The following is a 26,696-nucleotide window of genomic DNA, read 5'->3' as shown; positions in this document are numbered from 1 at the left end:
TCTATTGCAGCTGTCTATTCGACAGCTCTGTTCTAGATTCCTAATTACTCTTAAGAGATACAAAAAGAATTGTAATCTTCCTGCCTTTCAGCTACTGGAAATACTTGGTTTAAAGTACATACATTATGTCAATTATTTTATAAAATTTATATTAAATGTGTGATTACTGTGAGCAATGTGTTATATTATAAGCTGGGCATTAGTTATAAAAATAATTCAAGATATTAATGTGTTCCTCAAAAAGTTTAAAATAATGTAATAACTGTTAGGTATATACAAATGACTATACACAGCTCAAGGTAGTTCTCAATGTGAAAATGTCATCAAGCATGACATAAACCTAATATCGTAAGAATTCAGAATATGGGTTTTTTCATCATAAGAACACAGATGAATCAGTTTTTAGGCCATAAAAATAAGGACACAATGGAAGAACTTGGGACCATAAGGAATGTGTGGATTTTCATAAGTAGATGAAACAGAATCCATAAAAAATTTATGAAATGTCATAGAGTAAAAAATTCTGAGTGGAAAAGGAGGTGGAAGAAGAGGAGAGCCAGAGAATTGTGTGCTTTCCAGATGCACTAATAACGATGATTAACCTAACCTAAATACATAGACTCCACACAGGGAAAAATATGAGATAATGCTAGGAAGAGAGATACAGTTATATTCGTGAGTGTTTTTGATACCAAATAAGCTCCTTTACAAAAAGTAATTCAGTTCACAGTGGTAAGGAAGAGACAGTTTTGACCAAGAGAGATTCAGTCATGTTGGTGTGTTAAGAGTATGAATACAGAGCCTGAATGGTATGTTAGGATCGAGTCCAGAAATAGAGTGAGTAGTCAGAAAAGTGGGACTGTGTGGGCAATAGGCACCAAAAGGTATGGACGGATGGGAGAGACAGCAACACAATTTCCTGTATTATCTACCATCACCAACCTGATCTTCTTTTCTAAAGAATGCAGAAAAGAAGGGATTCATTTAGTAGTGAATGAGGATTCACCCCAAAGAGACAAATGATCAGATGAGAAAAACATATCGATATAATTTGGGATTTATCACAACTGCATTTCTATCTATAACAGATATAACAGAAAAATTTTAAAACTCTCAACTAAAATTGGAAGAAAATTAGATCTCACATAATAATGGCTAATATTTATGGATCACTAAATACTTGAGGTATAACCTTTTTACACCTACCTACTTATGTGTTTTGCTCATTATCATAGCTACAATTTAACATAAGATCCATTGCTATTGATATTTTTAAGGAAAAAGAAATTTAGATTAAGATAGAATAAGTAGTTAAAAAAAACAGTGGCTAAGTGCTCAAGTTTATTGGAAACATGTTTGATGTCTAATCTGAAGTTCTATGCTGCTACATTTTATGCTTCCTATGGTTTCCTTGAGATCATTTAGATTATGTTGACCCCATACAGGCTTCTTTGTTGAATGCAGGAAACATTATTTCACTTCTAATAATCATATATTTGAAAATGTGTTAGAAAAAAATTAAGAGTTTATTAGAGGAAACATTAAAAGTTACTTACTATAGGGGCTGGCCTGGTGGTGCAGTGGTTAAGTTCCCACATTTCGCTTCTTGGTGGGCCGGGGTTTGCCGGTTTGGATCCCAGGTGAGGACATGGCACCGCTTAGCAAAAGCCATGCTGTGGTGGGCGTCCCACATATAAAGTGGAGGAAGTTGGCACGGATGTTAGCTCAGGGCCAGTCGAGGAGGACTGGCAGTAGTTAGCTCAGAGCTAATCTTCCTCAAGAAAAAAAAAGTTACTTACAAAAATTATGTAAGGTTTGGTAAGGTAGAATAAGGAATTTTTAAAAAAATATTAAGTGCAATGGGGGAACTGATGCAATCTGTTATTTATGAGACAAAGATCCGACATGCATTTTCTAATGAGAAGAGGGGGTGCTCTGTAGAGCATGGATTACAGTGGAACAGAACTGTGATTGAGGTGAACGACTGTAAAACTGTTGCAGAAATAAAGGGAGAGGTGTTTTTAGAGTAAGAATTGCTCTAAAGTAGGAATATTGAAAAGAGCAAAAATCGATTTTAGTTAATGGTTTGAAAAAGACCAGACCTGAGAGTACTTGCTGATAGATTGGAAGTAGGGTTTAAAAAAAAAAAAATGAAATCAAAACTAATGGGGGCTGGCCTGTGCCCTCATGGTTAAGTTTGGTGCGTTCAGCTTCAGTAGCCCAGGTTCAGTTCCTGGGCACAGACAGAGAACTCATTGGTGGCCATGCTGGGGCAGTGATCCACATACAAAGTAGAGGAAGACTGGCACAGATGTTAGCTCAGTGACAGTCTTCCTCAAGCAAAAAAGGAAGATTAGCAACACATTTTAGCTCAAGGTGAATCTTCCTCAGGGGAAAAAAAAGTAATGCAATACCTTTAATTGGAAAAAAATATTATTATATATTTTATTATAAATAAAATATTTAAATGGCTTTTATAAAATTATTAAAAAGCAATAGTGTTTACCACAGTATTTGACATCTAACATTGAGTTCTTTCTAACTGTGTCACTAAATTATCAGAAATGAAATGTTTCAGTCAATTGTACCTATGAATATTATAGTTTTAGATCCAAAAAAATGCCTTTTTCCAGAAATTCCAACTCACTAATAAAATATTAAGTATTTCTTTAGGATCAACAAGAGAGAAATTCTCTCAGTAAATTCTCTCATTTGGGGCTGGCCTGGTGGCCCAGAGGTAAAGTTCCCACATTCTGCTTTGGTGGCCTGGGGTTAGCCGGTTCAGATTCTGGATGCGGACATGGCACTGCTTGGCAAGCCATGCTGTGGCAGGCGTCCTACATACAAAGTAGAGGAAGATGGGCATGGATATTAGCTGAGGGCCAGTCTTCCTCAGCAAAAAGAGGAGGATTGGTGGCAGATGTTAGCTCAGGGCTAATCTTCCTCAAAAAAAAAAGTCTCTCGTTCGTATCTATCATTACACATGGCTTAGAATCTTTCCACAGAGTTTTAGTCCTCCACGTAATTCTACAGTTCAGACAATGTAAATCAACTTAAAGTGTTTTTTATAATGCAGTTTGATTTTCAACTGTCTGATTAGGTGAGGAAATCAATAACATTAATTTTATTCTCATGTCTTTTCTAATTTATGTTACTTCCACATTTTTCATAAATATAAAAATTCATGACACCTTTTAAAATTTGTCTATCTGTGGTGATTAATTTATGTTTAAATGGTCCAAAGTTTTAAGCAGGTATATCAAAAGTCATTTTAGTAGCAGTAAAATATTTGGGGTGGATATGTTTGTGCTGTGTTTGAAACTGCTCATCTTTACGAAGAGACTCCGTGATGTACTACATTAGGCCACTAGCCAAAGAACAGTTTAGGAAACTCAATGAGGGTAAAAAACAAAAGGCAATGAGTCCTACCTTCTCATTAAAATGTGTGTTAAATGATCATTAAAATATAATTTTACATTTTCTTTTATCTCAAAAATCTGCTTTGCTTATGTAGGCAATCTTGGATTGAATTACTCTAAATATTCAGACATATTCATAGCTTTCCTACCTGTCTCCTTGGATAAGGGGTAAGAAAGCTGACTCTCTAATCTGCAAAGTGCTATTTACACGTAAGATCTTATTATAAAAATGTCCTTTTGCAAATGACAGGGAAAACTGATTCCTGTGTACTTACTTTAAGATAAATATTACAGTTTTCTTTTTTCCTTTTCATATCTTGTTATTAACCCAGATCATCATCAATTTTTCAACTTAACTGCAAGGAGTTCATTACATAAGTTAATAAGTTTTGTATTAATATAGCATGGGTGTCATGTAACCTAAATTATTTAAATATGTTTGGCTCTTTCCTATCCTGGATGTAAAAAAGTTCAACAGACTAATGCTTTCTAAAATCAATTAATATTTTCTACTTATTTTCTCTACTTTCTTTTTTCATCAGGAAACTTAAACTGACAAAGTGAAAGAGTGTTGATTTCTGCTCCCCTCTGTTTCTTCTTTGATATTTCTTGAAGTTTTCACTGAACATATTTTAATAATCACTCAAGTCGTGTGAATGCCACTACTTGCATTATCATCATTTGATTTTATAGCCAAATAATCAATTTAGATTTCTTGAGACAGATGTGAATACATAGAGATAAAAAGTATGAATAAGTGTTTCTCAATATGGCATTTTCAATGTACTATGTAGAAACCTGATGAAACATAATCTAAAATCTACATGTTTTATAAATATCTATAGTTGAATAGTAACATTGACACGTATATGATAACAGTAAGGTAAATACACATGTCACTTAACCTACTAAAAGCCTTCAGAACTCATTAATCCACAACTGTTCACTGAACTTCTGGGCTCCAGGCACTGCTCCGAGTAGTAGGGAAAGGAGAGGAAGAAAGAACTAATACCTGCCTCCAAGAAGTTCCCACACTGTGGAGGACTCAGGCATTAACAGATGTAGATTTGTGCTGTAGGAGAACAGAGACTGAGGCTCTGGCCAAGGCTTTGTGAAGGTGGTATCTTCCTGGAGGAAGGAATGCATAAATTGATAGCTGAAGTCTCAACAGGACTTGGCCAAGTGAAGAGTTAGCAAGGGAGAATTCTAGATGGAGGAAGAGTGCCTTCCAATATTGTAGATCAGAGACCAAGGGTCACTGGGAAACACAAACAGCTCTAAATGGCCGGAGTTTGTATTACAAGAGGAAAGAGCTGTGGGGCAAGGAAGCAGAGATTATCAGAGGCCAGGTCAAGTAGGCCATATTAAAGCATTTGGATTTGACTCGAGGGCAATGGGGAGACAATGGAGATCTTTATAAGAAGCACACACGTGCTCAGATTTGCATTACTGTGGACAGTGCCATCCCAGGTTTATGAACTAAGGATCAAGAAGCTCAGGTATGTGGCAGTGTTAGTAAAACAAGATACTACGGCCATGACTTGTGCAATGATGCAAAAGATGAAGCCATCTGGGTAGTTATTTAGATGAAAAGTGATACAGATAAGAGCAGGAAAAGACTTCTTTAGCTGAGAAGTGAGTGATATTTTAATAAATATAATTGCCAGACAGTTTGCCAAGGAGGATTTCCCTTTTAACACTTTGAGTTATGTGGTCATATAAATGCATACACAATATTTGTGCTGCAAAGGATAAAGTGAGATCTTTTCATCATGTATAAGCTCATATTTACAGACTTAGTGATGTCTGCTCTCTCCATCATCCCGAGAAAATTTGTTTATTATTCACCACAAAATAATCCTCACCATTATTTGTTAGCTGTTGTGTAAATCAAGAAAATACCCAAGTATTTAAAAAATTGTATGAACATTCTAATTTTGTGTACATATTTATGCCTTTTTAAATGATATGATATTGCCAGAAAAGAATATGTCTCATAGACTTCTTTGAAATCGTCTCATAAACTCTACGTTCACCACATAATCACATCCCTCTTTTTATAATGGCTCTTGTTGGTATAAATAGACAAGAACAGATTGAGTTCCAGTCAGTGATAATAAGCTAACCGTACAGGGTTCAGCTAATTTTTGTTACTAAGCAAAATGAATGAGGTATTGTTTTATTCTTGCTTAAGACTGAAAGCTTTTAGATTACATGTGCACGTTAGTGAACTATTATACCCTGAAAAATTATTGGCTATATATTTTTTCAAAAAGAGGCTGAAATTTTGAGTACATTTTATTAAATCTTTTTTTAAGAAATGAAGTATGGGCCACTACTTCCATTTTTAAGAAAGTTCTCTTCTTATTATGTTCTTAAATGAAAAACAAGTCTAAAGTTAATTGCAGTAACCTATCACTTTCCTCTGCAGAATGCAATGTAACTCCTACAGGATCATTCAACATTCATGCAGATCCCTATTTTCAGTGCACTTTATATAGCAAATTCATTAGTAGGGGAAAGCAGCTACATTATATGAGGAAGGAATCCTCCTCCCACCATGCTTTCCTCTATACCTGACCCCCTGCATCCTTCCATGTGGCATTTTAACCTTGTGATTCCTGGTAATGATGTTTTACATTCCTACGAGATAAGTGTAATCTTTGTATTTGGAAAACATCTTGCCTAAAAATTATAACATCAGGCAATCCAAAGACAAACCTATAGTTTTAGATTATTGGAAAATATAAGAGAATATTTTTCTATTGTTTTTTAACGATGTGATGTAGTCTGTATATCTTCAAAGAAGGTGAGTGATATAAGGAGTTTGCATTCAGAATCGTTAGGTAGTAAAAATCATATATATTTTAGTTGTTATAAGGTGATATATATTGAATTGTTTAAATAAAAGTAAAAGAATTTCTACATAAAATTATTCTTTTTGAATGACTTGTCACATGCTACTTGATATATGTGAATGGTTCAGCCATTGACTTCTCATGCATCACTATGGGAACATTGAACTCAGTTGTGTGTATTTGAATTTGTACAATCTTTTATTAACAAATATCTCTTCTATGAAAGAACTGGTCCCTAAGCTCGTTTCTCTGATGAGAAAGGAAGTCTGAGAGGTAAACGTATAGTCCCTGATAATTTATTAGTCATACTTCTTGTGCAGTGGCAGCTGTAGCCACGTTCATGAGACATCATGAAGAACATTAGAGCCAAAAGATTTAGCAGGTTTGGGCAGCTGGTCACTAGGACTATTTTTAATACCAGTGCAGAGGCTTTTCTAACCATTACTACCTCTTTCACTGTCCTCAACTACATGATTTACTCGCATGGTATGTTCCATGCACTATCCTGACTGATAATAGGAAGCTTGTGATCGGGGGAAGCCCATCCCTATTTTCCAGGAGTGAGAAGCTACTAGCCTGAATGGAGTGGTACAGTGCTAAGTATGCTGTGGAGTCCACTGTGTCTTCAGCCTTAGAAAAGTGAGGCTCACTTACAGCATGGAATAAAAATGTCATCATCTGTTTCCATTTTGCTGGTATTTCCATGTTTGAAGTGAACCATGAAAATATATCTTCTCTTTCAAGATTGCCAACAATGTTTCCCACACCAACAACTGTTTGTACCCTTTGGACATGAACATCCAAGACGACGTCAGCATCATGACCATAGTGTATGTACAACCACCATCCAAAAGAAAGTAGACAGCCATTCTGGCAGATTCTGACTTGATGGCTGTTGTGCTGCCCAGAACGTCATCCCTGCATTCAAAGACACTACCACGTTAATGGCTCTGAGATGACAAAAACTTATTTTGAAGACAGTTTTAGGGGCTGGTGAGTTACGGAGGAAAACAAATTTTATTAAGTCTAACTCACCTTGTGAGAGAATTTGGCTTTACTCTAAATTCAGAAATAGGTATTTTTGGGGAATTTGCATATGATTTGTAACTATGAGAAGAAATACACGGAACAGTCAACTTGATACTTCTCAAAAAAACTCCTATTTATAAATAAAGTACTTTCGTTTGGATAGGATCAAAAACCACACACACTTAAACCATTGTATTATATTTAATCCAGACATTAAATGATATACAAGAAAATTTAGTAGCGAAGATTTTCTGGGTATCACTTGGAATCATCACTTTGAATTTACTTCCTGTACAAACTCACAGAGCTGGAACATGCATAATACTAAGATTACGTATACTTGATTCAGTCAGAGTAGTTTCAGTATTTCAGACTCCAGATCAAAGGTTAATTACTGGGATCCTTGTCAAAGACCAAGTGATACGTCACTCATTTATAACAAATCAGTGTTAAATTACAACCAGAAGATACTCCTGCATTATCAAATAAAATGTTTTCATTTATATTGACCTAGCCCTCCTTTATTCATTTTTAAATGCATGATTATCAGCTTTAGTAGTTAAATCAGTGAGGATTTCTTATGCAAGCAATGGTTGAATTAGTCACGAACAATACTGGGCTTCATGAGAGCGACATTTGGGGGGCACAACGAGGCAAATCTCAGTTGTGAATAGAATATTTCGTCAGGGAACAAAAGGAAAATTTAGCATTGAGCATCATTACAGGTAACTGAACGTCATCATTTTGGTTAACAATAATACATTTAAAAATTAAGCTAGTCTTCTTAAAAATCTCAAACATGAATTATATTATTCTTGACAATATAATAAGCAGTTTGCTCTTTTACTAAATACACCTTCTGTGAAGAAGAGAAGTTAGTGAGCTGTTTAACCTGAAATGATCAAAAACAAAGGGTGAGATCCAGGCCATTATACCTTTAATAGGAGATGTATAATTGCGCATCACTTTTCTTTAAAAAGGTTTTACCTAAAAAGAATTCCTTTTGGAAACATTGGATGAGATTTGGTTGTGGTCCTCCATTTCCATCTGCTGGTTTTTTTCATATCTTTATCTTTTCTCTTTGCTGTTTTGAATAAGGACAAACAATTCTTTTCCTATGAAGGATTTGGCCTTGTCAAATAGCTAAAATAACATGGATAACCTTGTAGAGAAAAGTAATTTGATCCAACTAAAAGGGAATTTGTTCATCATGTATTTTTGCTCACCTTAGAACAATTTAATAATTATGAGCACAAAATGTCAGTCACAGTAAAAGCACTCAAGTTTAGATGTTATTTGATAAGGTGTCAGCCATTGCACTGTGAATTCTAAAATAAAATGACTATTACAAATAACCACACTTTGTGCATCAAAATAAATGATCAGATAATTCTGTGTGATTAGCTAGCCATCAAAGCCTTGTTGAATTTTGAGATGAAAGTAAGTTTAGAAACAATGAATCATGTTTGGAAGAAGAAAATTTTTATATCAGAGGTTATATAAACTAAGGGGAGACCTCTAAGAAGAGTGTTCACCTGGGTAGTCATGTGTATTCCTCTACTCACCTACTCTGAAAAAAAAGAGGTCTTAACTAAACAACAACAACAAAAATAGCATATAATCTTATACTCTTACATCTGGAAGTTTCCTTACTTTAGATTTCAATTAATCTCAGCTTCTTCCAAAGTAAGGATTCATCCACTTTAATTTCTGACAGATGTCTCCTCAATCACCACTAAAAGAAAAAAATATTTCAAATTTGAGAGGACACTGTAGTGGAATCTCTAACATTTCTTCTCTTCCTCCCAAGTTCCGTACGAGTTTGCTGACTTCTTCTTAGCAGTAAGAGTAGGCCTGATCCTGGTGATCTCATCCACTGTAGTTAAAGAAATTCACGTGACTAAACTGTGGACAATGAAAAATAAAGAGATGCATTTTAGAAATAGGTAGTCCCCACTGTTACTAACGGCTCTTAATTGGTCCTGAGGAAGAGGCTTAAAAGGCAGCAGACACAGATGACCAAAAGTTTTTTGCAAAAGCAGAGTCGGAAGAAAACAAAGTTAGATCCTTGAAGCGAGTAACACATGTTAACCAATCCTGAAACTCAGTTTATCTCTAGATGTTCTGTTATGTGAATGAATACATTTGCTTATGGTTTAAGACAATTTGAGTTGAATTATCCGTTTCAGTAATCGCAGCTGAAAAATGGCAAATGGTAAGCAAACCACACTCCATGTTGACGACCCTTCTCTACTTGCTTGCCAGTCTTGAGTTTCCTCTGCAAAATCCCACCTATAACTGAGTACAATATGGAAGAAATGGTCAAGTTATTTCAGAGCATGGGAATTAATTTTGTCACTCGATTGGGAAACCAAACATTAAGTAGGATAGACACAGAAGAGTGACATCCAGATCCCCATCAGGAAAGGACTTGCTACCCACCTGCGGGGAGTGTGGTCAGCCGACGGCCTCCATTGGTCAGTTCCTTCATTATCTGTTTCAGCTGTAGAGAGCCACTTCCCCCAGAGCCACACCCTTCCCAAGATGCCTGAACCTGCTGACTGAGCAAGGTGGGGCTGAAAGGGCTTGTCATTTCATCCTAACACAGAATAAGCCTGACAGGCAACATTCACTTTGGGATGCCACACCGGACCGACTGAAGCTTTGCTGGGCCTTTATCACAGTTAAACGTCTATCTCAGACCAACCCTGCCTTCTCCATCTTGCTTTCATAGTTGTTGATCCCTGATATACATCTTATAACCCACCTCTATCTCCATATCTGTTTCTGTAAAATCCAACCTGCAACGTTAACTCAGCTTAGCCATTTTTAGCGTGTGTTTTCAACCCTAATGGTACATATTAAGGATTTTGGAGAGTAAAATTTCTCAAGTATTTTACTTGAAATGTAATCAAGACATATAGCAATCTTATACCTCTCATCAACATAACATTTAGCAAATTTTCTAGCATTTCCCATTTATTTTTTCTTCCTTACAGGATGTTAGCAACATGTGCATAGGATATTTCTTGTCTTTCTGCATGCATGGTGATCGTGATGGTTAATTTTACGTGTCAGCCAGGCTGGGCCATGGAGTGCCCAGATATTTGGCCCACCATCATTCCAGGGATTTCTTTGCAGATGTTTTTGGATGAGACTGACATTTAAATCGGTGGACTTTGAAAAAGCAGACTGCCTTCCATAATGCGAATGGGCCTCTTCCAATCAGTTGCAGGCCTGAAAAGAACAAAAAGACTGGCCTCCGCGGAGCTAGAGAGAATTCAGCAGACAGCCTTTAGACTTCATCCACATCATTGGCTCTTTCTGGTTCTACAGAAAATGGCCTTCAGACTCACACAGGAACATCAGCTTTCCTAGGGCTCCAACCTGCCAGTCTTCACACTGGACCCTCAGCGTTGGCTCTCCTGTGTCTCCAGCCTGCTGATCCACCCTGGAAATTTTGGACTTGCCAGCCTCCATAATGGCATAAGCCAATTTTCTAATATATATGATTAGTATCTATGTAATGCGTATATATAGACACACACACATTCCATTGGTTCTGTTTCTCTGGAGAACACTAACAGTGCCTAATATATAATAGATGCTCAATAAATATTTACTTTTGAAAGCAATCAAGAATTTATGATAAGGTAAATTCCTAGGGAAAAATGGCCAGCACAGTATATTCTCAGTAAATGTCAATTGTACAAATCAATTAATTATTGCATAAGACGCAAATGGTGGTAAAATTAAAAGTCATATATAGCAGGTATTTTTTCCATTTAATTGAAGGGATGTATCTTCTGATTAAGCTTGGATACTTAAAAAGAGAATATAGCATGAAATTAAAAGAGAATGTTCAAAGCCAACACCATTAGATAATGCCATTAGCTAAAAATTTTCTAAAACTGATGAAAGAATTGAAATGTCTAATAAGCAAATATAAAGCATACAAAGTAGAATTAATAAAAAGAAATCTACAAGTAGATTACGGTGACACTTCAAACATTTCAGCTGACACTTCAGCAAAATTATTGTTCAAAACTAGAGAAAATAAATGCATTTTTCAAATAAACAAAAAAAGAAATTCATACATAAACTGCTACTGATGATCCTCAAAAAGTGAACTTTGAAGTTTTATACTTCACTAGAAGAAAGACAAAGCTGGATGATCAAAGAAATGGGTATAATTGTGAGTAAATATAAATTCACACTCAAAGAATAATATCTAATCTACAGGATTAAAAGTAATAATTCAAGATAGATCTACAATAAATGACAACAGTGTAGTGTAAATTGTCTTTGTATTGTTATATAAATAGTAGGATTGATTAGCTTGTGACTTTCTTATGGTAAGTGCATGTGAAAAATTTCAAGGAATCCACTAAAATAATCAAATAGTACTAAAATATGTTACTTCCAAACCAGACGAGGAAAGAAATTGAAATGAGGAAAAGAAAATCAATTCAAAAGGGATAAAGAAAAAGAAGACATGAAAAACACAAAATAGAGAATACCATGTTAAAAATAAGTCAAAATAGTGGTTAAGCTCATGAACTCCGCTTTGGTGGCCCAGGGTTCCTGGGTTCAGATCCTGGGTACTGGCCTATACACTGCTCATCAAGCCATGCTGTGGTGCCATCCTATATACAAAATAGAGGAAGACTGACACAGATGTTAGCTCAGTGACAATCTTCCTCAAGCAAAAAAAGAAAGGAAGATTGGCAACAGGTGTTAGGTCAGGTCCAATCTTCTTCACCAAAAAAATACATAAATAAGTCAAAATATTATAATAATTAAAAATAAATTTAAATAGACTGAGCTTTGTAGTTAACAGTTTGTCAGATTAGATTAAAAATATACCTACATGCTCTTTGTAGGAAAAAAAAAAATCTAAAATAAGTACATATCAAAAAGTTGGAAAAAAGTAGTACCAGGCAAATGTCAAGCAAAGGAAACATGGAGCAGCTCAAAAAAAAATGTCTCACCAGTAATAAACATCAATTTTAAACTTGATGCACCCCACAAATCAGTCTCAAAACATGTAAAACCAGTCTACATCATCCTAGCAGGGTGAAACAGACCTCTCTCGATTATGAATAGCTCAAGAAGAAAAATTGTAGGAATAATATATGTGATTCAAACAATCAAAGTGACCAATTTAATAGACAAATGCACACATACATAGTCTTCTCAAGTACACATTGATCTTTTACAAAAATTGGACACATACGAAGTCATAAAACAGTTTTCAATAAATTTCACAAGATTGGATGGAAATTATTGTTTCCAACTAAGTTATAAGAAAAGTGACAGCAGAATTATCTCAAAGAGAAGTTAAGAACAGAAATAAGTGGTACAAAAAGCCAAAAAACAATGCAGTGAATATGGCTGCCCAGATATATATTGAGAGAGCCAGGAGCTGCTTGTCTGCTGAACTAATTCTGGAACTGCCCTGATTGTGACCTTCTTGTTATTTAATATCATGAATGCCTTTATTATTTAACAGTCTTTGCAGGTAATCATTATATTTGCAGCTATAAATAATCCGTCTGCTTTGTCTACCTATAAAATATTGTTTCATGGTAATTAATACCAGATCCTGGCGATGCTGAGGAGAAAGGGCATTTTCCTTCATGCTGACAGGCACATACATTTGCACAGACAGTCAGAGAAACCAGCTAGATAGTCAAATAGGAAGTTGAATATTTCAGATACATTTAGTTATTTATGATTCTTCTATAAACTGCTATTCACTCTCATTCTCTACTCCCGGTCGACATAAGGAAAAATTTCCTGTGCACTCTTTCCCCCTCTCTCTATACCTCATTCTACCTCAGGAAAAGGAGTGAACAAACCTGATTGGTGAGTTTGGGAGGAAAAATGGCACATACAGCTCAGCACCTTCCTTTCCCCATTTCTTGAGTACCAGCCTGTCTGTGGACTCAGAATTCTCTTCTGTGTCATCAGTTTTACAAGGGCAGTTTGAGACAGAGTTAAATTTAAACAAATGTTTTAATAGTGAGCATCAATCAACTTCTTGAATTTGGTGACTTGCAGTGTTTTCTTCTGTGTCACAGGGCTGTTTTTACAGTGTGTTGTTGGCTGTTAATGGTGGGACCTGGGCAATGTTGAGGGACATTTTTCCATGGATCTCTTGCATTTCTGCACATCTTTTGACTGTTTTTTTCCAGACAATCTGTTCAAAGATGTTCGTATAGCAAATAGGCTTGGAATATAAAGACAGTTTCTTCCTTCAGGAGAGGGAAGATTCTTTTGCTTTCCAGGATACCATAGACAGTGTCTGCATCTGGGGCAAAGATGGAGCACTTTTGCTACTAATCTTCTAATAAGACTGCAGATATTCTAAGCTTGGAGTTCCTCAGCAGTGACTCAAATCTACTGTGAGGGTGGCATCCATGAGGCTGTTTCTCAGCCTCCTGTGGTGGAAGAAGTATGCAAACATGAAGCTCGTACTGCATGTGCCATAAGTAATAAAGTCCTTTGTCTCTGACCCAGGAAACTTGTTTCTTCTGCCAGCTCCCATGAAACTGTGGCAGGTTAATTTGCTAGCTTGCAAGTAGGGTAAAATCACAGATCCTTCCCACTTCTTGAGGAAAAGGGCATTAAGTCTTGGGTCATACGCTACTTTGATGTGATGATTGCCGTTGATATTTTGGTGTCTATTTTTACAGACAAATACTATTTTTATAGACAAATAATTTTTAATGGGAAAGACACAGTTTAACAAAAACCCTATGAGTTTCAGCAAGAGAAAGTCCTCAAAAAGTTCTTTAAGAAGGTCCTGAACCTCAAAAGCCTTAGGAATGGCATGAGGCCCTCAGAAAAGAAGGAACCAGCTAGGGATCTAGGTTGCAGACAAATGACAGGGCTTGAGGTTGCAGTTTATGTCAGGTTGACTTTTGCTGGACAGAATCCCTGGCCTGATTTGCAAATGAGGCTGGGGCAGGATTAAAAATCTGTAGTCCCTGGCGAGGAGAACCACCAGTGCTATTTATAATCTGCGGGGCAGCTGAACTCCATTGATGCTACACACCTCCAATGAAGTTCCAGCTTTAAGTCATTTTTCTTAGTCATATAGACAGTGATGGACCTGCTGACCCAGTTCTTCTTATTATGGCCTTTAGGATCTAAAGAGAAAATTCTACAGTGACTATCCTTGAATTGATGTACTTTGTTCAAGTTGACTCTGTGTTTATTCATTACAAGACCTGTAAACATAGTTTTAGATTTCTGAGATGCAAATTATGACTTTACCCAGAGAAGGGGACATATAGTTCATTAATAAACATATACAAAAATAGGAGGCCTTTTGATAAGGAGAAATTACCATTTTCTCAAGTTGAAAAAGATGGACAACTCAGTGAAATCACTGAAAATCCTAGGGTCTTTCTAAACCTTGCTACTAAAAATGTGGCCCATGGACCAGGAATATTGGCATCAACCAGGATGTATCTTACACCTCGATGCATTTCTCATACTCCAATCCATGAATTGGAACTTGCACCTTATGAGAAACGTGGGTGAATTTTTACTTGTGTTGAAGTTTGAGGCATGCGGCCTTCAGTGATCCAAAGACTGTCTCTGGGAATTAGGTGTGCTCAGGAAATTAAAGATAAACCAAACAGATTTGAAAAGTGTGCTTCTTATTATCAGCACAGGAGAAGTGGAAACATGAAAAAATTAAGGAAGACAGGCTGATTAAGCTAGAGGAGAAAGAAGTTTCCTAAGGAGAAAGCATGAGCTCTTAACTGGCAGACTGTACAAATAAAAGGGGAGAGATGAAATCTTAAAAACCAGAGTAGATTGATATAAAAAGGCAAAAGAAATGCCCTGGCTTGTGTAAAAAGATGCTTTAGTCCTTACTGGGTCAGAAAAGTGAGTGGGGCCCAATGAAATAGAACAGAAGATAAGAATCAGGTCTCAGAGAGCAAAGTGGAATGGCATTCTCCCAGGGGCCCCGGGCCCAGAAAACTATTGAGTAACTGTTTCTCAAAGCTAGACAGAGAATGCAAATAAGAGCAAGTACACTTACACAAGTGTCTCTATAAAATTTGGGCAATTTTGAGTGGAATAGGTCAGGGTGATAGTGTAAAATATTTAAAGAATTACTGGGTGAATTTCACAGTGACACAATTTTGTCTATATGAATCCCTATTATTGTCTGAGAGTCCTGAGGAAATAAATTAAGAAACAGGTGGAATTTGTAGGGCAGGCAAAACTTGACCTCTACCCATCTTGGGTTTTCAACTGGGATTCTTTAACTAAACGATAGATTAACAAGAGAATAACAGTTTATTAACGTTGGAGAAACCTAAAATGAAGAGTAACTCAAAGCTGGGCTTAGAGCTACAGCTTATATAGCGTCTTCAACAGAGAACGGGAAATTTGTAGAGAAATGACAGGACAAAGAAGAGCAGTCCTAGGCTTCCAAGGGTGGCAAACGGTGGGAAGGGATATGTGAATTTGTGGGAGGGAACTGATGGAGTAAGATTTATTTGCACGTTCTTCTGGGGCCACCTCTGGGCTTATGAGAGTCAGTCTTCAGTAAAGGAAGAATTGATATCCTACGTTTAGGCAGAAAAGGGGAGGGTAGAGAAAGCTTATCCTGCCTTTGCTGCTTCTTAATTGCCTGCAGTTCGAAATAATTTTTATGTCAAAGAGGCATATTTTAGGATGACATATTCTGGTTTCCTTGAAATTAAAAGTCTAAGAGAAGACAAAAGGTAAAATATATTAAGGAGCCAGATAGGATAGTGGATGGAGACAGGCGGGAGTTAGTCTAGTGAGAGAGTATCTTATGGGTAGGATACCTTCTCAGTAGAATTTTTCAATATATGTATACAATGAATATGGACACAACTTTTGTTTCGAATAGCAAATGATTTTAGTAGATACAGAGATTATTGACTATAAAATCTTATTTGAATTATAGGAGACCCCAGAATTCAAAACCTAAAAGAAGATGTTAGCAAAATATCTGCGACAGAAAGCAAATGTAAATTAGAAGGAATATGGATTCTAATAAAATAAACTGATACTACGTTGGATAGGAGAGAAAGAGTCAAACTACATATGGTTTAAATTGTTATAATTTCAGCTAGGCCTTCTAACAGGGAAATCAAAACGCTAGAGACATATTCCACTATAGAGACATTCCCACTGTAGAAAAAGATGTAGCCTAAAGAAATGCTATCAAAGTTCTACACTATTCCAAAGGAAAGGCAGCGTGATAAGAAGCATATGGCAGGTGCACCAATAGTGGCTTTAGTTCAGAAAACCCTTGTGGATAAATTTCCGCCTGCAAGAAATATGAGGTTGAAAGAAACTTGCCTAGGAGAGGGGCGTGCATAGGCGTAAGCTGCCACCATGGCACGGGATGGAGAGGCCTGCTCAGGAGAGATAGGAAAGGCTGTGCGGCTGACAGAGCCTGCCTCCAAGGATGCTGTCCTGCCAGAATGTGCCACTCCATGGGGAATTGCAAATTACGAGTGTGAATATGCTGGATGGGGAAGAAAAGCTTGTCAAATAAGACCTGGTGATGGAGGCTGTCACCATTGCAAATTTCTCAACTTTGCCAGAAGGCAGGAATATCTCAAATGCTGTTCTAAGAGAGGAAATATTTGCATAATGGAATTTTCTTCCAGATATCCTAAACACAGGGGCATAATTAACCTCTTTATGTAAGATTTTCCCTAATCCAGCCTTTATTCACAAACCATGGGCTCTGGACACCTGGCATAGACAGACTGGTACATTGGCAAAGCTGAAACCCAGATGTTTCCTCTATGCCCCCTCCCTCAGCTGCCATTGACGTCGTGCTGTGTTCTTTGGCAGCACTCAGTAGGGGCTTCCAAAAGTAAAATTTTGCCTACCTTAACTGCACTAGGGCCCCAAGATTTGACATGTTTTCTAAGTGTATTGGAAGATGTGCCAGTGCTGATATGATGTTTCCTATCCTATTAACTCTGGATTTTCTTGAAAGTGAGGCGTATCAGAGACTTATCATTGATCTTCTACAATGTCGGAAGGAATTAACCCATTCCAGTGAGACATAAAGTCCACAGCTGCTCAAGAGATCACTGTTCTACCAGTTTGCCGAACTTCTCTGGTTTACACAGACAGAATGGTGGATTAAGGTGGAGTGAGAAATTGGAGAATAGGTTAATGAAACAATTCTAGACTTTCAACTGTTAGGAGAATATTATTATGAGATTAAATTCCCATGGACATTAATTTGCAAGGGAAATTATTAATTGAACTTGAAGTTTTCCTTTGGAAATTAATAAAGTGAAGGCTCTATGTTCAAATTTGGAAAAATCTCCATTAACATTGTGTTCTTGGATAGTCTTAGTATTGTTATCTGGTCACAGAGCAGGCCCTCTGAAGAGTTATATTGGACAACATGGCTGGAACAGATTTGAGCCAAAAAATAAGATAGTGAATTTTGAGCCTTGAGAAGATGCCAGCTTTGGGATGATTTAATTACTGTGGCGTTCTGAGCATTTTCATAATCTTTTTGAGGCAAAAATGGACACTGTTCATCGGTAATGCCGGGAGAATCTTCAAAGGATCAATGGCTGATAAGGAGCTGGGGGCTGTGATCTGCCGATCTTGCCTCCAGCTCTGGATTAACTATAGGCTGAACGCTTAGGTCCTTAAATTCAACCAGTTGTTAAGAAACTCGGAAATTTTAGGTTGTGAATGTTTCCTCTTTATTTCTGACTTTCAGAGCCATTTCCCTTATAATCTCCTGACAACTTTTTACCACCTTATTCTTCATTTCCTTGAGAAAGAGCCATGACTAAATTTGATTTGGAAGGAGAAAGTGGCTTCTATTGCCCACTCTTTTTCTCTGTTTCATCTTTTTTTGGGAGCAGGCTGCTGTGAGACACCTCATATTCTGCTCTGTTCTTCTCTATTTGAATTTTACAGGCGATGCCCTGACATTGCATCAGACACCTTGACCTGGTCCTGCGCTGTCTGTGATGGGGAAGGGAAGAATCGCTCTCAGTCTAGAACTCATTGTTATGAAGAATTTGCAAGCACAAAGAGATAAGCCACTCAGCCATTTATACCTGGGTCTCTGTGTGCCTTACTCCTTTGTCATGTTTTTCAATAACCTGACAATTTGGGTAGGGAAAATAGATTTTATTGACCAGATTTGCCAGGCCCCCTCCAACTCCCAGACTCATGTTTTGTAGTTTTTTTTTCTTTTAAAGTATCTCTTTTTCTAATCAATTTGTACAAATATTGCCCATATTGTATTTTGCATTATTTTTGTCAGATAGGTTTCAGTTGCAGTTCCAAGTTTGGCATTCCAGAACAATTCCATTTTTATATATGAAGTTTGTCTGTCACATTTGTATTGTCCTTAGACTGCTTTATTTTTTTTCATAATACTTACATGAAATTATGTGGCACATCTGTTTACTGCCCATCTCACTGAATGGAATGTAAAATGAATGAGGAAAGGAAGTGTTTGTTATCTGTTTATAACCCTACCACTTAGTACCTGCCTGAAATGGGAGAGTGGAACCCATGAAGACATGTCGATGAATCAGTGGTTTTAACCTTCATGTTAAAATTATATTAAAAAAAACTTACTCAAGGAGCAGCAATATATATTAACTATCCAGTGATCTATGACAGGATATGGCATAAAAAATATTTATTGGGCCGATGAGATATCAGGAGTTTGAAATACCAAGGAAAGGAAGTAATTGGCAATAGGATTCAAATCTGAAAAATGCCATGAAGTGGACAAATCTCTGAGGTATTAAGAAAGGTAAAATTATATGTCACACCAATACTGTCAAGAAGAAGTCATGAAGCATTGAAAAAAGAAATGTACACATTAGAGGAGGGCAATGCTATTCTGTAACAAGGAGAGAGGAATAGATACACAGAGATACTACTACAGAGATGCCCTATGATGCAGATGAAAGCTTGTTTCTATATTTATCCCAATTTCTTACAAGTGTCCATTTCAAGGTTGCCAGAAGGCATCAATGCATCAATCATTAGTATGTAACATCTTACTCTTGAGATAGGAGTATATATTGTGTTCCTTGTAAAAAAAAAAAAAGAAAAGAATCTAACAAGTATGAAAATGTTTGCTAATGTATTTATTTTGAATTTTTAAAATCTATATTCATAAATGGAGACCCATCTGTATTTTTTTAATTTATTTAAGATTTTTTGGTTTAAGGCTGTTAGTTCTGTGAAACAAAATATCCCAGAGAAGCAATTTTTTGTTCTCTTTTCCCTGCTTAAATTTAAGTAACAGAAATTATCTGTCCCTTGCAAATTTGAAATAATTTGCTCATAAAACCTCTTCTTGATGATTTACTGACAGTGTTAGGTATATTTCCCCAGTTTCTTATGACCTTAGGTAATGACTCTACTTGAATTAGTTGTACATTTTAGAATAATCTAGGAAATTGTCCTTTTTATGCATATATTCAAATGTAGACAACAATGTTAAGGAAAAAAAGCAGGCCGTAAAGCTTGCTTAAACAATCAAAATCCTAGCAAAACAGAGACAGTACATTCAAAATTGAGTTAATTTAGGAAAATTTGCAAAAATGGATAATTTACAAAGTGTAAGCAGAGCTGAGAGAAACCATCAAGGAATGGTGAAGCCTGCTGGGACTGGAAACCAGTGCCACCCCTAGACTTGAGAAGGCAAATGAACTTTAGCAAAACTTGGACAGAGTAGCGGCAGATACAACCGAGGGTTCTGCTCCAGGAGCTGCAGCCTTCCGTGATGGTGGGCAGCCACCCCATGCTGACCCAGCTCAGAAGAAACTGAGAAATAAGCTCTCCTTCTGCCCTTTTGTTCAGATATACATAACATAAATTCTCCTATCAAAAAAAAAAAAGCCTCTCTTTACTCCTTTAGGGGGGAAAAACACACAAAACTTCAAATAACCTATGCATCCTCTGTCTCTAATTTTATTCTTCCCATTTTCTATTGAACTCCTTCCAAAGAGGCTTCCACATAAACTCACTCTAATGAAGTTCCTCTTTTCGAGGTCATCAATGACCTCAATATGGCTAAATTCAATAGACGATTCTCAGCCGCCTTCTTAATTGAACTACCATCAGTATTTGACACCAATAATCATTTGTTCCTCTTTGGCGCATGTGCTTCACTTGGCTTTGTGGACGCCATACTCTCTTGCATTTCCTCCTAGCTTACTGTCCTCTCCCTCTCATTCTCCTTTGCTGGCTTCTGGTCATTTCTGCAGTTTCCAGATGTTGGAGGATACAGATACCTGGACTGTATCCTGGAGACCCTTCTTTATGCTAGCTATACTCACTCCTTTAGATATTGAGTCTCGTGGTTTTAAATATCATCTATACATCTGTAACTCTCAAATGTTTATTTTAAGCCGTGGCATTTATACCAGTGTGTTCAAATACCTACTCCGACTCAACGTGATGGCCAATAGAAATCTCACACTTAACAGAGCCAAAACCGAACGTCTGATTTTATCGCACTCACTCTTCCCTGTCTCACTAAATTGTTATTCCAGTCCAAAATAAACTGAGGCCCCCAGAAAACTAAAAACCAAAGCCTTGACGTCATCTTCAGTTCTTAACTTTTTCTCTTACCCCACATCTAATCTGTTCGTAAATACCCTTGGCCTTACTCTCAGAAGATATGCCGAATCGGTCTATAATTCACCACTCCACTTCTGCCTGAATTGTTGCAATAATTTCCCACCAGATTTCTCTGATTCTGTCCTTGAAGCCCTAAAGTCTATTCTCAAAACAAGAAGCAGAGCAATCTTAAAAAAAAAAAGAAAAGTAAATCGTATCATGTCGTATCACTGCTTCAAAACTTTCACTACCTTGGGAATGTGGGAATGTACGTGTATAAATCTAAGACCCAAGACCCTGTGGGATCTACTCCCCCTCCCACGGCCTCATCACTCTGATTTTGTTTAAAGCTTTGCTCCTTGTTCAATCCACTCCAGCCACACTGGCTTCAGTACTACTCCAACACCCAGATGTTCACTTACCTCAGGGACTTTGCACTTGCTCTTCCCTTTACCTATAATATCCCTCTTCCTTGAAGCTATAGCATTCTTCTCTCTTTCCCCCCCTCAACGTTGTTCTCAAAGAGTCCTTCCCAACATACCCTCCTGTTCTTTTCTCCATACAACTTAGCACATGTTGCTTTGATATGCTCTGAAAGTTTATTTTATTCTTTTACTTTCTTTCCACTCTTGTGTATGTAAGGTCTACAGAGGGAGAAAGTTTTGCCTTTTTTGGGTATAATTGAATGAGAATGCTGGCATATAGTTAGCATGCAATAAAAATTTCTTGAATGATAATTTCTTTTATTGTGCTTTTGATTTTGGTTAATCAGATTTATTTTGCCAAGATTAGTTTTGTTTGATCTAGAATTTCATATAAATAGAAAAGGTAGTAGATATTCTTTTGGGTCCATATTCTTGCACTCCATATAATATTAAAATCTACTCATAGTATTGAATATATTAGTAATTCATGTATATTGGTGAGTAGAATTTCTTTGTAGGAAAGTACTACACTATGTTTATTCATTCTTCTGTTAAGAAAGAAGAATGTGGGGCCAGCCCCGAGGCGGATGGTTGAGTTCACGCTCTCCACTTCAGCGGCCCAGGGTTTTGCTGTGTTCGGATCCTGGGCGCAGACCTAGCACGGCTCATCAAGCCACGATGAGGCAGTGACCCACATAGCAGAACTAGAAAGACCGACAATTAGAATATATACTATGTGCTGGGGGGCTTTGGGAGAAGAAGAAGAAGAAGAAAAATGAAGATTGGCAACAGATGTTAGTTAGCTCAGGTGCCAATCTTTAAACAAAAGAAAGGCGAATGTCTTTCCGGTTTGAGTCTACTATGAACAAAGCTACTAGCAACATTTATATTCACTGTAATTTTGGTTATATATGTTCATTTATCTGGAATAAATACCTAGAAAGTGGAATTGCGGGTTTGTAAGAAACTATCAAAACTATTTCCAAAGTTATACCATTTTGCATTCCCTCTAGCAATATATGAGAGTTTTGTTGCTTTAAATCATAACCCAAATTGGTCTTTTTACTTTTATACATTCCAAGTTGTATGTAAGGTTATCACATTGTAATTTTAATTTGCATTTCTAAAATGAATAATGATACTGAACGATTTCTCATGGGCTTATTGGCCATTTGTATACAATTTTTGTAAAATGTTTTTCGTTTAAAGTAACTTCAAATCTTTTGCAGCTTTTGTTGGATTTTTTTAAAATTATCAAATACTTCAGGGATTACTTTATATATTCTGAATGTAAGTCACTTATTAAAACATGTGCTAATCACATTGTCTCCAAAACATGGCTTTCCTCCTTATTTTCTTAGCAATGTCATTGGAAAAGCAGGATTTTTAAAATTTTTATTTTGAAGTTAAATTTATTTCTTTTTTGACCTTTATGGTTAGTGTTTTCTGCATCTTGATTGATAAATCATTGCCTATCCTAAGGTTGCAAAGATATTCTTCCTTAGTTTCTTCTAGAAGCATTATATTTTAGCTTTATGTTTAAGGCTATTATATATTTCAAATTAATTTTTGTGTACATGTGAGGTATGGATTGAGGTTCATTTTCCCCCCTTATGAATAGTCAGTTTTTTTAACACTATTTTTAATAGACTTCCTTTTTCCCATAGACTTGTTTTGTCCACTTTGTTGAAAACCAGTTCACCGTATAAATATTCTCTATTCTGCTCTGTTGATCACTTTGTGTATCCTTAAATCAATACCACAATATCTTGATTAATGTAGTTTATAGTAGCCTTTTAAATACAGTAGTTATTACTTAATTATTTTTTCTTTTTAAAGACTAATTTGACTATTCATTTAAATTTGATTATTCATCCATTTGAATTTTTGAACCAGCTTATTAAGTTTTACAAAGGAAAAATCTGCTAAGACTTTGATTGGAATTGTAGTAAATTTATAAAACAATTTGCGGAGAACTGGAATCTTACACAATTTTGGGCTTTTCATTCCATAAACATAGTATACATCTCCATTTGTTTGTGTTCTCTATAATATCTCTAAAGATGATTTGTAATTGTCAGTGTATAGGTTTTCCACATTCTGTGTCACCTGTTTTCCAATGGATGAAAACAGTACTTCATGGATTTTTTCTGGTTTTCAGTACTTTTGTGAGAGAGCTTGTCTAGTACCAGTGACTTCGTCATGTCTGGAATCAGATGTCCCTTTTTCTGCATTTTCAAATTATATTTGGCTTTTCATCTATTTTTTTTGTTTCATTTAAATCAATATCTTACCTCTGTCAGACACCAAATTCTTATCTTTCACATATTACTTAATGTATCAGACACAAACCTTGGTCACATCTCAGTTTCTTTGTAGCATACCCTATGTAAAATCAGTACCCACCTCCATCACAGGCCATTAATAATTTGCTAGCACCCTTATCAAGCTTCCAGAACCAGCAGAATTTTGAATCAAAACCCTGAGACCTGCATGGCCTTCATATTCTATACGCCACATCCAACCTCTTAATAAAATTACACACCATGGGGCTTAAAATCTGACCCCACAGAACTTCTAACTCCATGATATGATCATGTGTCCATTGCTTGGATATCTATATCTTTGTATTTTTTCAAAGTCAAGGACACACATTGAAATTGATTTGTATTTAATCCACAGAGTATATATTGAATATGTTTGTTGAATTAATTAATAAATGATTTTTCAATATGAACTTTTGGTTGAATGAAAAAAAACCCTACATTTCGCAAATTCCTTCTAATACTGTAATTCAAAATCACTCTAAAATAGATATACACTCAAGTTTTCCTCTCATTTTAACATTGTTTCCTATAGTTTGTCAAAGGAAGAAGCAGTCAGTAAGTTTCAACAAGTATTGAAATGTTTTTCTTCCATTCCAAGAAGACAAAATACTTCCAAAATATTGGTATCAATTGCACATATGGAGCTCTTTTTTCTCCTCAGCAATGAAGCTCACTGTTGACAAAGGATAGATTTGTGCACAATTTGCTTTGTCTTGATCAGTTTTCTAGATCAACTGGTTCTATGTACAGCAAACTAAACAGCAAATCCTATACTGTATTCATGACCCCTTCCTCTGAGCATTACTCTGAAGCTGCCATAGAAACAATTTGGTAGATCAGAAAATGTGTAGTCTGATGGAAACAGAGTCGTCTGAAACATTGAGGCAACACTTGTTTGTCAGATTCCTACCCCTCATTTCTTGAAATCTTGCTCAATTATGGCTATCCTAAATTCTAATTATCTACCTGCTTGTATCAATGGGAAAAAATTATTTAAACAACTTAAAGAGATGATTTCTCATTTGTAAAAATAATATTATTTTGATAGAGACTGTTCATAATTGTCAAAAGTTGAAAACACAAACATCTTATATAAATGCTGAACAACAGCAGTGAAAGTAGTGAGCAATGGAAAATTTATCTTAAAGAACTTATTAGGAGATTCACATTTACCTGATAAATTCAAGAATATAAATACTAAGGGAGAAATAGAATAAGAGATTTGAAATTGTTTTGCAACAAACTAAGGGCCATTAAGTTGAAACAACCCATGTTAAAAAAAAAATGGTGTTGAAAATAATTAGTGGTACAAGAAATTGCAAGAGCCAGATATGCTTGGGTAAGGCGAGGCTCTCAGGAATGTTGCTGCCTCTTCATGGTCAAAGGATAATCACTTCGGGGGGATATGGGCAGTAGAAAATGAAGTCTACCTTATCTTGATTTATTTAGTGCCATTAGAAAAATTTGCCAGGGAAATATGGGATCATGAAGAATTAAATGGGGTAAAATTAACATTAGATCTTAAAAAAATTAAGTCAATGTAAGAGATGCATCTGTCTCTCTCTCTCTGCTCTCTCATGCTTGCTCTTGCTCTCATTCTCTTGCTCTCTCTTCCTATATTTTTTAATGCTTGACAAACTTTCCAAGCTGGTATAAAAATTTATCTCTATATCAGTGTCTCTATATTGAAAGGATGATAATGTCTCTACTCATTTGAATTCAGTTTTGCTATTTATTCTTCGATTGTCTCTTTGCATATCAATTTGTATTTTGGATACTAATCTCAAAGTTGTACTTTCAGTATCCTGCATTTGAAAATCTATTTATTTTCCATGTTTACGCCTAGTTCTTGGTTATAATTCCTTTACATTGGAGTATATTCATAGGAGCATATTGTAATTAAGGACTTGAAGTACATTTTTGCTTATTAATTTTTATTTTATCATTATTGAATCCTGGAAGTTGTCACAATTATGTTTGACTGGTGCTATTCTGGGAGAGGAATGAAAGATTTCTGGACTAAAGAGATGGTTAGAGACTCCGCAGAAAAGCTCTACCCCATGTTTGATACTTAAAGTCCTCACACAGAATTTTTAAACTTTGTGTCCATGGATCATTAAGGTGTCCATGGAAGGTCTTTACTGTCAATGAACTCTTTGAAATTTAAGGTATTTTTTTTTTTGGAGAAAAAATTGTTTTGTCAGATTGCAAAGGCCTATGCCAAAATATCTAAGAATCGCTACTCTTGTTGCATATTCCACCATGTCTTCTGAATCAAAGTTACCAGCTCTTTATAGATCATTTGAAATTTTTGTTGTTATAACAAAAATGGCTAAGTGTTGAAAATGCTGCTGCAAATTTTGCAGAGTGTCTACTTATGGTAACTTGTCTCACTCTCTAAGCTAAAAACAAAAATTGGGTTCAGTGACCAAGTTACACGTGAGCTAGAACTTGGGGCAGATTTAATTCACTGCCAGAGACAAGAGTGCAGATAAGCAGACAAAGAGTAGAATCCACAGATGGCTAAATCTGGAATCATGGAAAGGTTTAAAGACCAAGAAACTAAATCTGAAAGCTTACCATGTATGAATTTAATTTTAAATACAAAACATGTGTCACTGACACCACAGAACTTGATGGAAGAGTATCAGTTATAGACTATGATGTGGCCACGCAACTGAGGAACCCAGTTAACTAAGAGTGACTGAATAATAAACTGTGAGGGACAGGAAAATAAGGGGATGAGGAGATGAATGCTCCTGGACAGAGTCCTCAACCTCAGAAAACTTTTTAAAAAAAATATTGTTCTTAGGCCGGGCCCGTGGCCGAGTGGTTAAGTTCGTGTGCTCCGCTGCAGGCGGCCCAGTGTTTCGTCGGTTCGAATCCTGGGCGCGGACATGGCACCACTCATCCAGCCATGCTGAGGCAGCGTCCCACATGCCACAACTAGAAGGACCCACAACGAAGAATATACAACTATGTACCTGGGGGCTTTGGGGAGAAAAA

Source organism: Equus caballus, chromosome 19 (genome assembly GCF_041296265.1).
Source record: "Equus caballus isolate H_3958 breed thoroughbred chromosome 19, TB-T2T, whole genome shotgun sequence".
Classification (NCBI taxonomy): Eukaryota; Metazoa; Chordata; class Mammalia; order Perissodactyla; family Equidae; genus Equus; species Equus caballus.
The sequence above is the reverse complement of the archived record's forward strand: the minus strand, read 5'-3'. Positions refer to the sequence as shown.